The sequence below is a fragment of the Salvia hispanica genome, chromosome 5, assembly GCF_029641045.1.
Source record: "Salvia hispanica isolate PSC_SH4W2 chromosome 5, Shi_PSC_v1, whole genome shotgun sequence".
Classification (NCBI taxonomy): Eukaryota; Viridiplantae; Streptophyta; class Magnoliopsida; order Lamiales; family Lamiaceae; genus Salvia; species Salvia hispanica.
The window spans coordinates 9,884,711-9,896,594 of record NC_142696.1 but is presented as its reverse complement, the minus strand read 5'-3'; the positions used below and the strand labels follow the sequence as shown (position 1 = coordinate 9,896,594).

The window sequence follows — 11,884 nt, the reverse complement described above, 5'->3', positions numbered from 1 at the left end:
CTCGTGGAGTTTGTCGTACTTTTTGTCCTCGTACTCGACAACAGCTAATCGAGTGTCGGACCACATCAAGACCAACTGAACGGAAAAAAAAAATGAACGCACTCGCAAAAAAAGGGGTGCAACACGAGGACTTCCCAGGGGGTCACCCATCCTAGTACTACTCTCGCCCAAGCACGCTTAACTTCGGAGTTCTGATGGGATCCGGTGCATTAGTGCTGGTATGATCGCACCCATCAATAACCCCGCACTTTATTCTTTCATAGCGTACGCTCCCGTGCGCAGGTTCTGATCCCCCACCCATCCAGATGGGTATAACTTTTGATCGGGAAGGAGTTACGGGACCCACAGCATATCACCGCGAAGCTCTCGTCGAGCCCCACGTTCTGAGCTACGGGTACAGCCTGTGGCTACTCCGGGAAGCAAAAAGTGGCCGTTTCGAGCCATTTCGAACACTTTTAGTTCGCAGCTACTGTTTTTTCGGCACGTTTAAGATTGTGGGACCCGCTCGTCACCGGCTCGTGGAGATTGTCGTACTTTTTGTCCTCGTACTCGACAACAGCTAATCGAGTGTCGGACCACATCAAGACCAACTGAACGGAAAAAAAAATGAACGCACTCGCAAAAAAAGGGATGCAACACAAGGACTTCCCAGGGGGTCACCCATCTTAGTAGTACTCTCGCCCAAGCACGCATAACTTCGGAGTTCTGATGGGATCCGGTGCATTAGTGCTGGTATGATCGCACCCATCAATAGCCTCGCACTTTATTCTTTCATAGCGTACGCTCCCGTGCGCAGGTTCTGATCCCCCACCCTTCACACAGGCATAACTTTTGATCCTGAAGGAGTTACGGGACCCACAGCATATCACCGCGAAGCTCTCGCCGAGCCCCACGTTCTGAGCTACGTGTACAGCCCGTGGCTACTCCGGAAAGCAAAAAGAGGCCGTTCCGAGCCATTTCGAACACTTTTAGTTCGCAGCTACTGTTTTTCGGCACGTTTAAGATTGTGGGACCCGCTCGTCACCGGCTCGCGGAGTTTGTCGTACTTTTTGTCCTCGTACTCGACAACAGCTAATCGAGTGTCGGACCACATCAAGACCAACTGAACGGAAAAAAAAAATGAACGCACTCGCAAAGAAAGGGGTGCAACACGAGGACTTCCCAGGGGGTCACCCATCCTAGTACTACTCTCGCCCAAGCACGCTTAACTTCGGAGTTCTGATGGGATCCAGTGCATTAGTGCTGGTATGATCGCACCTATCAATAGCCTCGCACTTTATTCTGTCATAGCGTACGCTCCCGTGCGCAGGTTCTGATCCCCCACCCTTCACGCAGGCATAACTTTTGATCCGGAAGGAGTTACGGGACCCACAGCATATCACCGCGAAGCTCTCGCCGAGCCCCACGTTCTGAGCTACGTGTACAGCCCGTGGCTACTCCGGGAAGCAAAAAGAGGCCGTTCCGAGCCATTTCGAACACTTTTAGTTCGCAGCTACTGTTTTTCGGCACGTTTAAGATTGTGGGACCCGCTCGTCACCGGCTCGTGGAGTATGTCGTACTTTTTGTCCTCGTACTCGACAACAGCTAATCGAGCGTCGGACCACATCAAGACCAACTGAACGGAAAAAAAAAATGAACGCACTCGCAAAAAAAGGGATGCAACACAAGGACTTCCCAGGGGGTCACCCATCCTTGTAGTACTCTCGCCCAAGCACGCATAACTTCGGAGTTCTGATGGGATCCGGTGCATTAGTGCTGGTATGATCGCACCCATCAATAGCCTCGCACTTTATTCTTTCATAGCGTACGCTCCCGTGCGCAGGTTCTGATCCCCCACCCTTCACACAGGCATAACTTTTGATCCTGAAGGAGTTACGGGACCCACAGCATATCACCGCGAAGCTCTCGCCGAGCCCCACGTTCTGAGCTAAGTGTACAGCCCGTGGCTACTCCGGGAAGCAAAAAGAGGCCGTTTCGAGCCATTTCGAACACTTTTAGTTCGCAGCTACTGTTTTTCGGCACGTTTAAGATTGTGGGACCCGCTCGTCACGGGCTCGTGGAGTTTGTCGTACTTTTTGTCCTCGTACTCGACAACAGCTAATCGAGTGTCGGACCACATCAAGACCAACTGAACGGAAAAAAAAAATGAACGCACTCGCAAAAAAAGGGATGCAACACAAGGACTTCCCAGGGGGTCACCCATCCTAGTAGTACTCTCGCCCAAGCACGCATAACTTCGGAGTTCTGATGGGATCCGGTGCATTAGTGCTGGTATGATCGCACCCATCAATAGCCTCGCACTTTATTCTTTCATAGCGTACGCTCCCGTGCGCAGGTTCTGATCCCCCACCCTTCACACAGGCATAACTTTTAATCCTGAAGGAGTTACGGGACCCACAGCATATCACCGCGAAGCTCTCGCCGAGCCCCACGTTCTGAGCTAAGTGTACAGCCCGTGGCTACTCCGGGAAGCAAAAAGAGGCCGTTTCGAGCCATTTCGAACACTTTTAGTTCGCAGCTACTGTTTTCCGGCACGTTTAAGATTGTGGGACCTGCTCGTCACCGGCTCGGGGAGATTGTCGTACTTTTTGTCCTCGTACTCGACAACAGCTAATCGAGTGTCGGACCACATCAAGACCAACTGAACGGAAAAAAAAAATGAACGCACTCGCAAAGAAAGGGGTGCAACACGAGGACTTCCCAGGGGGTCACCCATCCTAGTAGTACTCTCGCCCAAGCACGCATAACTTCGGAGTTCTGATGGGATCCGGTGCATTAGTGCTGGTATGATCGCACCCATCAATAGCCTCGCACTTTATTCTTTCATAGCGTACGCTCCCGTGCGCATGTTCTGATCCCCCACCCTTCACACAGGCATAACTTTTGATCCTGAAGGAGTTACGGGACCCACAGCATATCACCGCGAAGCTCTCGCCGAGCCCCACGTTCTGAGCTAAGTGTACAGCCCGTGGCTACTCCGGGAAGCAAAAAGAGGCCGTTTCGAGCCATTTCGAACACTTTTAGTTCGCAGCTACTATTTTCCGGCACGTTTAAGATTGTGGGACCTGCTCGTCACCGGCTCGTGGAGTTTGTCGTACTTTTTGTCCTCGTACTCGACAACAGCTAATCGAGTGTCGGACCACATCAAGACCAACTGAACGGAAAAAAAAAATGAACGCACTCGCAAAAAAAGGGATGCAACACAAGGACTTCCCAGGGGGTCACCCATCCTAGTAGTACTCTCGCCCAAGCACGCATAACTTCGGAGTTCTGATGGGATCCGGTGCATTAGTGCTGGTATGATCGCACCCATCAATAGCCTCGCACTTTATTCTTTCATAGCGTACGCTCCCGTGCGCAGGTTCTGATCCCCCACCCTTCACACAGGCATAACCTTTGATCCTGAAGGAGTTACGGGACCCACAGCATATCACCGCGAAGCTCTCGCCGAGCCCCACGTTCTGAGCTAAGTGTACAGCCCGTGGCTACTCCGGGAAGCAAAAAGAGGCCGTTTCGAGCCATTTAGAACACTTTTAGTTCGCAGCTACTGTTTTCCGGCACGTTTAAGATTGTGGGACCTGCTCGTCACCGGCTCGGGGAGATTGTCGTACTTTTTGTCCTCGTACTCGACAACAGCTAATCGAGTGTCGGACCACATCAAGACCAACTGAACGGAAAAAAAAAATGAACGCACTCGCAAAGAAAGGGGTGCAACACGAGGACTTCCCAGGGGGTCACCCATCCTAGTAGTACTCTCGCCCAAGCACGCATAACTTCGGAGTTCTGATGGGATCCGGTGCATTAGTGCTGGTATGATCGCACCCATCAATAGCCTCGCACTTTATTCTTTCATAGCGTACGCTCCCGTGCGCATGTTCTGATCCCCCACCCTTCACACAGGCATAACTTTTGATCCTGAAGGAGTTACGGGACCCACAGCATATCACCGCGAAGCTCTCGCCGAGCCCCACGTTCTGAGCTAAGTGTACAGCCCGTGGCTACTCCGGGAAGCAAAAAGAGGCCGTTTCGAGCCATTTCGAACACTTTTAGTTCGCAGCTACTGTTTTTCGGCACGTTTAAGATTGTGGGACCCGCTCGTCACGGGCTCGTGGAGTTTGTCGTACTTTTTGTCCTCGTACTCGACAACAGCTAATCGAGTGTCGGACCACATCAAGACCAACTGAACGGAAAAAAAAAATGAACGCACTCGCAAAAAAAGGGATGCAACACAAGGACTTCCCAGGGGGTCACCCATCCTAGTAGTACTCTCGCCCAAGCACGCATAACTTCGGAGTTCTGATGGGATCCGGTGCATTAGTGCTGGTATGATCGCACCCATCAATAGCCTCGCACTTTATTCTTTCATAGCGTACGCTCCCGTGCGCAGGTTCTGATCCCCCACCCTTCACACAGGCATAACTTTTAATCCTGAAGGAGTTACGGGACCCACAGCATATCACCGCGAAGCTCTCGCCGAGCCCCACGTTCTGAGCTAAGTGTACAGCCCGTGGCTACTCCGGGAAGCAAAAAGAGGCCGTTTCGAGCCATTTAGAACACTTTTAGTTCGCAGCTACTGTTTTCCGGCACGTTTAAGATTGTGGGACCTGCTCGTCACCGGCTCGGGGAGATTGTCGTACTTTTTGTCCTCGTACTCGACAACAGCTAATCGAGTGTCGGACCACATCAAGACCAACTGAACGGAAAAAAAAAATGAACGCACTCGCAAAGAAAGGGGTGCAACACGAGGACTTCCCAGGGGGTCACCCATCCTAGTAGTACTCTCGCCCAAGCACGCATAACTTCGGAGTTCTGATGGGATCCGGTGCATTAGTGCTGGTATGATCGCACCCATCAATAGCCTCGCACTTTATTCTTTCATAGCGTACGCTCCCGTGCGCATGTTCTGATCCCCCACCCTTCACACAGGCATAACTTTTGATCCTGAAGGAGTTACGGGACCCACAGCATATCACCGCGAAGCTCTCGCCGAGCCCCACGTTCTGAGCTAAGTGTACAGCCCGTGGCTACTCCGGGAAGCAAAAAGAGGCCGTTTCGAGCCATTTCGAACACTTTTAGTTCGCAGCTACTATTTTCCGGCACGTTTAAGATTGTGGGACCTGCTCGTCACCGGCTCGTGGAGTTTGTCGTACTTTTTGTCCTCGTACTCGACAACAGCTAATCGAGTGTCGGACCACATCAAGACCAACTGAACGGAAAAAAAAAATGAACGCACTCGCAAAAAAAGGGATGCAACACAAGGACTTCCCAGGGGGTCACCCATCCTAGTAGTACTCTCGCCCAAGCACGCATAACTTCGGAGTTCTGATGGGATCCGGTGCATTAGTGCTGGTATGATCGCACCCATCAATAGCCTCGCACTTTATTCTTTCATAGCGTACGCTCCCGTGCGCAGGTTCTGATCCCCCACCCTTCACACAGGCATAACTTTTAATCCTGAAGGAGTTACGGGACCCACAGCATATCACCGCGAAGCTCTCGCCGAGCCCCACGTTCTGAGCTAAGTGTACAGCCCGTGGCTACTCCGGGAAGCAAAAAGAGGCCGTTTCGAGCCATTTCGAACACTTTTAGTTCGCAGCTACTGTTTTCCGGCACGTTTAAGATTGTGGGACCTGCTCGTCACCGGCTCGGGGAGATTGTCGTACTTTTTGTCCTCGTACTCGACAACAGCTAATCGAGTGTCGGACCACATCAAGACCAACTGAACGGAAAAAAAAAATGAACGCACTCGCAAAGAAAGGGGTGCAACACGAGGACTTCCCAGGGGGTCACCCATCCTAGTAGTACTCTCGCCCAAGCACGCATAACTTCGGAGTTCTGATGGGATCCGGTGCATTAGTGCTGGTATGATCGCACCCATCAATAGCCTCGCACTTTATTCTTTCATAGCGTACGCTCCCGTGCGCATGTTCTGATCCCCCACCCTTCACACAGGCATAACTTTTGATCCTGAAGGAGTTACGGGACCCACAGCATATCACCGCAAAGCTCTCGCCGAGCCCCACGTTCTGAGCTAAGTGTACAGCCCGTGGCTACTCCGGGAAGCAAAAAGAGGCCGTTTCGAGCCATTTCGAACACTTTTAGTTCGCAGCTACTATTTTCCGGCACGTTTAAGATTGTGGGACCTGCTCGTCACCGGCTCGTGGAGTTTGTCGTACTTTTTGTCCTCGTACTCGACAACAGCTAATCGAGTGTCGGACCACATCAAGACCAACTGAACGGAAAAAAAAAATGAACGCACTCGCAAAAAAAGGGATGCAACACAAGGACTTCCCAGGGGGTCACCCATCCTAGTAGTACTCTCGCCCAAGCACGCATAACTTCGGAGTTCTGATGGGATCCGGTGCATTAGTGCTGGTATGATCGCACCCATCAATAGCCTCGCACTTTATTCTTTCATAGCGTACGCTCCCGTGCGCAGGTTCTGATCCCCCACCCTTCACACAGGCATAACCTTTGATCCTGAAGGAGTTACGGGACCCACAGCATATCACCGCGAAGCTCTCGCCGAGCCCCACGTTCTGAGCTAAGTGTACAGCCCGTGGCTACTCCGGGAAGCAAAAAGAGGCCGTTTCGAGCCATTTAGAACACTTTTAGTTCGCAGCTACTGTTTTCCGGCACGTTTAAGATTGTGGGACCTGCTCGTCACCGGCTCGGGGAGATTGTCGTACTTTTTGTCCTCGTACTCACAACAGCTAATCGAGTGTCGGACCACATCAAGACCAACTGAACGGAAAAAAAAAATGAACGCACTCGCAAAGAAAGGGGTGCAACACGAGGACTTCCCAGGGGGTCACCCATCCTAGTAGTACTCTCGCCCAAGCACGCATAACTTCGGAGTTCTGATGGGATCCGGTGCATTAGTGCTGGTATGATCGCACCCATCAATAGCCTCGCACTTTATTCTTTCATAGCGTACGCTCCCGTGCGCATGTTCTGATCCCCCACCCTTCACACAGGCATAACTTTTGATCCTGAAGGAGTTACGGGACCCACAGCATATCACCGCGAAGCTCTCGCCGAGCCCCACGTTCTGAGCTAAGTGTACAGCCCGTGGCTACTCCGGGAAGCAAAAAGAGGCCGTTTCGAGCCATTTCGAACACTTTTAGTTCGCAGCTACTGTTTTTCGGCACGTTTAAGATTGTGGGACCCGCTCGTCACGGGCTCGTGGAGTTTGTCGTACTTTTTGTCCTCGTACTCGACAACAGCTAATCGAGTGTCGGACCACATCAAGACCAACTGAACGGAAAAAAAAAATGAACGCACTCGCAAAAAAAGGGATGCAACACAAGGACTTCCCAGGGGGTCACCCATCCTAGTAGTACTCTCGCCCAAGCACGCATAACTTCGGAGTTCTGATGGGATCCGGTGCATTAGTGCTGGTATGATCGCACCCATCAATAGCCTCGCACTTTATTCTTTCATAGCGTACGCTCCCGTGCGCAGGTTCTGATCCCCCACCCTTCACACAGGCATAACTTTTAATCCTGAAGGAGTTACGGGACCCACAGCATATCACCGCGAAGCTCTCGCCGAGCCCCACGTTCTGAGCTAAGTGTACAGCCCGTGGCTACTCCGGGAAGCAAAAAGAGGCCGTTTCGAGCCATTTAGAACACTTTTAGTTCGCAGCTACTGTTTTCCGGCACGTTTAAGATTGTGGGACCTGCTCGTCACCGGCTCGGGGAGATTGTCGTACTTTTTGTCCTCGTACTCGACAACAGCTAATCGAGTGTCGGACCACATCAAGACCAACTGAACGGAAAAAAAAAATGAACGCACTCGCAAAGAAAGGGGTGCAACACGAGGACTTCCCAGGGGGTCACCCATCCTAGTAGTACTCTCGCCCAAGCACGCATAACTTCGGAGTTCTGATGGGATCCGGTGCATTAGTGCTGGTATGATCGCACCCATCAATAGCCTCGCACTTTATTCTTTCATAGCGTACGCTCCCGTGCGCATGTTCTGATCCCCCACCCTTCACACAGGCATAACTTTTGATCCTGAAGGAGTTACGGGACCCACAGCATATCACCGCGAAGCTCTCGCCGAGCCCCACGTTCTGAGCTAAGTGTACAGCCCGTGGCTACTCCGGGAAGCAAAAAGAGGCCGTTTCGAGCCATTTAGAACACTTTTAGTTCGCAGCTACTGTTTTCCGGCACGTTTAAGATTGTGGGACCTGCTCGTCACCGGCTCGGGGAGATTGTCGTACTTTTTGTCCTCGTACTCGACAACAGCTAATCGAGTGTCGGACCACATCAAGACCAACTGAACGGAAAAAAAAAATGAACGCACTCGCAAAGAAAGGGGTGCAACACGAGGACTTCCCAGGGGGTCACCCATCCTAGTAGTACTCTCGCCCAAGCACGCATAACTTCGGAGTTCTGATGGGATCCGGTGCATTAGTGCTGGTATGATCGCACCCATCAATAGCCTCGCATTTTATTCTTTCATAGCGTACGCTCCCGTGCGCATGTTCTGATCCCCCACCCTTCACACAGGCATAACTTTTGATCCTGAAGGAGTTACGGGACCCACAGCATATCACCGCGAAGCTCTCGCCGAGCCCCACGTTCTGAGCTAAGTGTACAGCCCGTGGCTACTCCGGGAAGCAAAAAGAGGCCGTTTCGAGCCATTTCGAACACTTTTAGTTCGCAGCTACTATTTTCCGGCACGTTTAAGATTGTGGGACCTGCTCGTCACCGGCTCGTGGAGTTTGTCGTACTTTTTGTCCTCGTACTCGACAACAGCTAATCGAATGTCGGACCACATCAAGACCAACTGAACGGAAAAAAAAAATGAACGCACTCGCAAAAAAAGGGATGCAACACAAGGACTTCCCAGGGGGTCACCCATCCTAGTAGTACTCTCGCCCAAGCACGCATAACTTCGGAGTTCTGATGGGATCCGGTGCATTAGTGCTGGTATGATCGCACCCATCAATAGCCTCGCACTTTATTCTTTCATAGCGTACGCTCCCGTGCGCAGGTTCTGATCCCCCACCCTTCACACAGGCATAACCTTTGATCCTGAAGGAGTTACGGGACCCACAGCATATCACCGCGAAGCTCTCGCCGAGCCCCACGTTCTGAGCTAAGTGTACAGCCCGTGGCTACTCCGGGAAGCAAAAAGAGGCCGTTTCGAGCCATTTAGAACACTTTTAGTTCGCAGCTACTGTTTTCCGGCACGTTTAAGATTGTGGGACCTGCTCGTCACCGGCTCGGGGAGATTGTCGTACTTTTTGTCCTCGTACTCGACAACAGCTAATCGAGTGTCGGACCACATCAAGACCAACTGAACGGAAAAAAAAAATGAACGCACTCGCAAAGAAAGGGGTGCAACACGAGGACTTCCCAGGGGGTCACCCATCCTAGTAGTACTCTCGCCCAAGCACGCATAACTTCGGAGTTCTGATGGGATCCGGTGCATTAGTGCTGGTATGATCGCACCCATCAATAGCCTCGCACTTTATTCTTTCATAGCGTACGCTCCCGTGCGCATGTTCTGATCCCCCACCCTTCACACAGGCATAACTTTTGATCCTGAAGGAGTTACGGGACCCACAGCATATCACCGCGAAGCTCTCGCCGAGCCCCACGTTCTGAGCTAAGTGTACAGCCCGTGGCTACTCCGGGAAGCAAAAAGAGGCCGTTTCGAGCCATTTCGAACACTTTTAGTTCGCAGCTACTATTTTCCGGCACGTTTAAGATTGTGGGACCTGCTGCTCGTCACCGGCTCGTGGAGTTTGTCGTACTTTTTGTCCTCGTACTCGACAACAGCTAATCGAGTGTCGGACCACATCAAGACCAACTGAACGGAAAAAAAAATGAACGCACTCGCAAAAAAAGGGATGCAACACAAGGACTTCCCAGGGGGTCACCCATCCTAGTAGTACTCTCGCCCAAGCACGCATAACTTCGGAGTTCTGATGGGATCCGGTGCATTAGTGCTGGTATGATCGCACCCATCAATAGCCTCGCACTTTATTCTTTCATAGCGTACGCTCCCGTGCGCAGGTTCTGATCCCCCACCCTTCACACAGGCATAACCTTTGATCCTGAAGGAGTTACGGGACCCACAGCATATCACCGCGAAGCTCTCGCCGAGCCCCACGTTCTGAGCTAAGTGTACAGCCCGTGGCTACTCCGGGAAGCAAAAAGAGGCCGTTTCGAGCCATTTAGAACACTTTTAGTTCGCAGCTACTGTTTTCCGGCACGTTTAAGATTGTGGGACCTGCTCGTCACCGGCTCGGGGAGATTGTCGTACTTTTTGTCCTCGTACTCGACAACAGCTAATCGAGTGTCGGACCACATCAAGACCAACTGAACGGAAAAAAAAAATGAACGCACTCGCAAAGAAAGGGGTGCAACACGAGGACTTCCCAGGGGGTCACCCATCCTAGTAGTACTCTCGCCCAAGCACGCATAACTTCGGAGTTCTGATGGGATCCGGTGCATTAGTGCTGGTATGATCGCACCCATCAATAGCCTCGCACTTTATTCTTTCATAGCGTACGCTCCCGTGCGCATGTTCTGATCCCCCACCCTTCACACAGGCATAACTTTTGATCCTGAAGGAGTTACGGGACCCACAGCATATCACCGCGAAGCTCTCGCCGAGCCCCACGTTCTGAGCTAAGTGTACAGCCCGTGGCTACTCCGGGAAGCAAAAAGAGGCCGTTTCGAGCCATTTCGAACACTTTTAGTTCGCAGCTACTATTTTCCGGCACGTTTAAGATTGTGGGACCTGCTCGTCACCGGCTCGTGGAGTTTGTCGTACTTTTTGTCCTCGTACTCGACAACAGCTAATCGAGTGTCGGACCACATCAAGACCAACTGAACGGAAAAAAAAAAATGAACGCACTCGCAAAAAAAGGGATGCAACACAAGGACTTCCCAGGGGGTCACCCATCCTAGTAGTACTCTCGCCCAAGCACGCATAACTTCGGAGTTCTGATGGGATCCGGTGCATTAGTGCTGGTATGATCGCACCCATCAATAGCCTCGCACTTTATTCTTTCATAGCGTACGCTCCCGTGCGCAGGTTCTGATCCCCCACCCTTCACACAGGCATAACTTTTGATCCGGAAGGAGTTACGGGACCCACAGCATATCACCGCGAAGCTCTCGCCGAGCCCCACATTCTGAGCTACGTGTACAGCCCGTGGCTACTCCGGGAAGCAAAAAGAGGCCGTTTCGAGCCATTTCGAACACTTTTAGTTCGCAGCTACTGTTTTTCGGCACGTTTAAGATTGTGCGACCCGCTCGTCACCGGCTCGTGGAGATTGTCGTACTTTTTGTCCTCGTACTCGACAACAGCTAATCGAGTGTCGCACCACATCAAGACCAACTGAACGGAAAAAAAAAATGAACGCACTCGCAAAGATAGGGGTGCAACACGAGGACTTCCCAGGGGGTCACCCATCCTAGTACTACTCTCGCCCAAGCACACTTAATTTCGGAGTTCTGATGGGATCCGGTGCATTAGTGCTGGTATGATCGCACCCATCAATAGCCCCGCACTTTATTCTTTCATAGCGTACGCTCCCGTGCGCAGGTTCTGATCCCCCACCCTTCACACAGGCATAACTTTTGATCCTGAAGGAGTTACGGGACCCACAGCATATCACCGCGAAGCTCTCGCCGAGCCCCACGTTCTGAGCTAAGTGTACAGCCCGTGGCTACTCCGGGAAGCAAAAAGAGGCCGTTTCGAGCCATTTCGAACACTTTTAGTTCGCAGCTACTATTTTCCGGCACGTTTAAGATTGTGGGACCTGCTCGTCACCGGCTCGTGGAGTTTGTCGTACTTTTTGTCCTCGTACTCGACAACAGCTAATCGAGTGTCGGACCACATCAAGACCAACTGAACG

The 11,884-nt window shown here is 51.8% G+C and overlaps 22 non-coding genes and 1 pseudogene across 22 annotated transcripts; all 23 read right to left on the bottom strand.

Moving 5' to 3' along the window:
• Positions 1-113: 113 nt before the first annotated feature.
• LOC148925075 (5S ribosomal RNA) lies at positions 114-232 on the bottom strand. The gene has a single exon (XR_016131969.1). It is a non-coding gene; the product is annotated as a 5S ribosomal RNA (ribosomal RNA).
• A 395-nt stretch (positions 233-627) lies between these two features.
• On the bottom strand, positions 628-746 carry LOC148925074 (5S ribosomal RNA). The gene has a single exon (XR_016131779.1). It is a non-coding gene; the product is annotated as a 5S ribosomal RNA (ribosomal RNA).
• Positions 747-1,140: 394 nt separating this feature from the next.
• Positions 1,141-1,259, bottom strand: LOC148925073 (5S ribosomal RNA). The gene has a single exon (XR_016131020.1). It is a non-coding gene; the product is annotated as a 5S ribosomal RNA (ribosomal RNA).
• Positions 1,260-1,653: 394 nt separating this feature from the next.
• LOC148925072 (5S ribosomal RNA) lies at positions 1,654-1,772 on the bottom strand (annotated as a pseudogene).
• Positions 1,773-2,166: 394 nt separating this feature from the next.
• On the bottom strand, positions 2,167-2,285 carry LOC148925071 (5S ribosomal RNA). Its single transcript, XR_016131737.1, has one exon. It is a non-coding gene; the product is annotated as a 5S ribosomal RNA (ribosomal RNA).
• Positions 2,286-2,679: 394 nt separating this feature from the next.
• LOC148925070 (5S ribosomal RNA) lies at positions 2,680-2,798 on the bottom strand. The gene has a single exon (XR_016131468.1). It is a non-coding gene; the product is annotated as a 5S ribosomal RNA (ribosomal RNA).
• Positions 2,799-3,192: 394 nt separating this feature from the next.
• LOC148925069 (5S ribosomal RNA) lies at positions 3,193-3,311 on the bottom strand. The gene has a single exon (XR_016131736.1). It is a non-coding gene; the product is annotated as a 5S ribosomal RNA (ribosomal RNA).
• A 394-nt stretch (positions 3,312-3,705) lies between these two features.
• LOC148925068 (5S ribosomal RNA) lies at positions 3,706-3,824 on the bottom strand. Its single transcript, XR_016131467.1, has one exon. It is a non-coding gene; the product is annotated as a 5S ribosomal RNA (ribosomal RNA).
• Positions 3,825-4,218: 394 nt separating this feature from the next.
• On the bottom strand, positions 4,219-4,337 carry LOC148925067 (5S ribosomal RNA). The gene has a single exon (XR_016131735.1). It is a non-coding gene; the product is annotated as a 5S ribosomal RNA (ribosomal RNA).
• A 394-nt stretch (positions 4,338-4,731) lies between these two features.
• On the bottom strand, positions 4,732-4,850 carry LOC148925066 (5S ribosomal RNA). The gene has a single exon (XR_016131466.1). It is a non-coding gene; the product is annotated as a 5S ribosomal RNA (ribosomal RNA).
• Positions 4,851-5,244: 394 nt separating this feature from the next.
• LOC148925065 (5S ribosomal RNA) lies at positions 5,245-5,363 on the bottom strand. The gene has a single exon (XR_016131734.1). It is a non-coding gene; the product is annotated as a 5S ribosomal RNA (ribosomal RNA).
• Positions 5,364-5,757: 394 nt separating this feature from the next.
• LOC148925064 (5S ribosomal RNA) lies at positions 5,758-5,876 on the bottom strand. Its single transcript, XR_016131465.1, has one exon. It is a non-coding gene; the product is annotated as a 5S ribosomal RNA (ribosomal RNA).
• Positions 5,877-6,270: 394 nt separating this feature from the next.
• LOC148925063 (5S ribosomal RNA) lies at positions 6,271-6,389 on the bottom strand. The gene has a single exon (XR_016131733.1). It is a non-coding gene; the product is annotated as a 5S ribosomal RNA (ribosomal RNA).
• A 393-nt stretch (positions 6,390-6,782) lies between these two features.
• Positions 6,783-6,901, bottom strand: LOC148925062 (5S ribosomal RNA). Its single transcript, XR_016131464.1, has one exon. It is a non-coding gene; the product is annotated as a 5S ribosomal RNA (ribosomal RNA).
• Positions 6,902-7,295: 394 nt separating this feature from the next.
• On the bottom strand, positions 7,296-7,414 carry LOC148925061 (5S ribosomal RNA). Its single transcript, XR_016131732.1, has one exon. It is a non-coding gene; the product is annotated as a 5S ribosomal RNA (ribosomal RNA).
• Positions 7,415-7,808: 394 nt separating this feature from the next.
• Positions 7,809-7,927, bottom strand: LOC148925060 (5S ribosomal RNA). Its single transcript, XR_016131462.1, has one exon. It is a non-coding gene; the product is annotated as a 5S ribosomal RNA (ribosomal RNA).
• A 394-nt stretch (positions 7,928-8,321) lies between these two features.
• LOC148925059 (5S ribosomal RNA) lies at positions 8,322-8,440 on the bottom strand. Its single transcript, XR_016131461.1, has one exon. It is a non-coding gene; the product is annotated as a 5S ribosomal RNA (ribosomal RNA).
• A 394-nt stretch (positions 8,441-8,834) lies between these two features.
• Positions 8,835-8,953, bottom strand: LOC148925058 (5S ribosomal RNA). Its single transcript, XR_016131731.1, has one exon. It is a non-coding gene; the product is annotated as a 5S ribosomal RNA (ribosomal RNA).
• A 394-nt stretch (positions 8,954-9,347) lies between these two features.
• On the bottom strand, positions 9,348-9,466 carry LOC148925057 (5S ribosomal RNA). The gene has a single exon (XR_016131460.1). It is a non-coding gene; the product is annotated as a 5S ribosomal RNA (ribosomal RNA).
• Positions 9,467-9,862: 396 nt separating this feature from the next.
• Positions 9,863-9,981, bottom strand: LOC148925056 (5S ribosomal RNA). The gene has a single exon (XR_016131730.1). It is a non-coding gene; the product is annotated as a 5S ribosomal RNA (ribosomal RNA).
• Positions 9,982-10,375: 394 nt separating this feature from the next.
• On the bottom strand, positions 10,376-10,494 carry LOC148925055 (5S ribosomal RNA). Its single transcript, XR_016131459.1, has one exon. It is a non-coding gene; the product is annotated as a 5S ribosomal RNA (ribosomal RNA).
• A 395-nt stretch (positions 10,495-10,889) lies between these two features.
• LOC148925054 (5S ribosomal RNA) lies at positions 10,890-11,008 on the bottom strand. Its single transcript, XR_016131728.1, has one exon. It is a non-coding gene; the product is annotated as a 5S ribosomal RNA (ribosomal RNA).
• A 394-nt stretch (positions 11,009-11,402) lies between these two features.
• On the bottom strand, positions 11,403-11,521 carry LOC148925053 (5S ribosomal RNA). Its single transcript, XR_016131039.1, has one exon. It is a non-coding gene; the product is annotated as a 5S ribosomal RNA (ribosomal RNA).
• Positions 11,522-11,884: the final 363 nt, after the last annotated feature.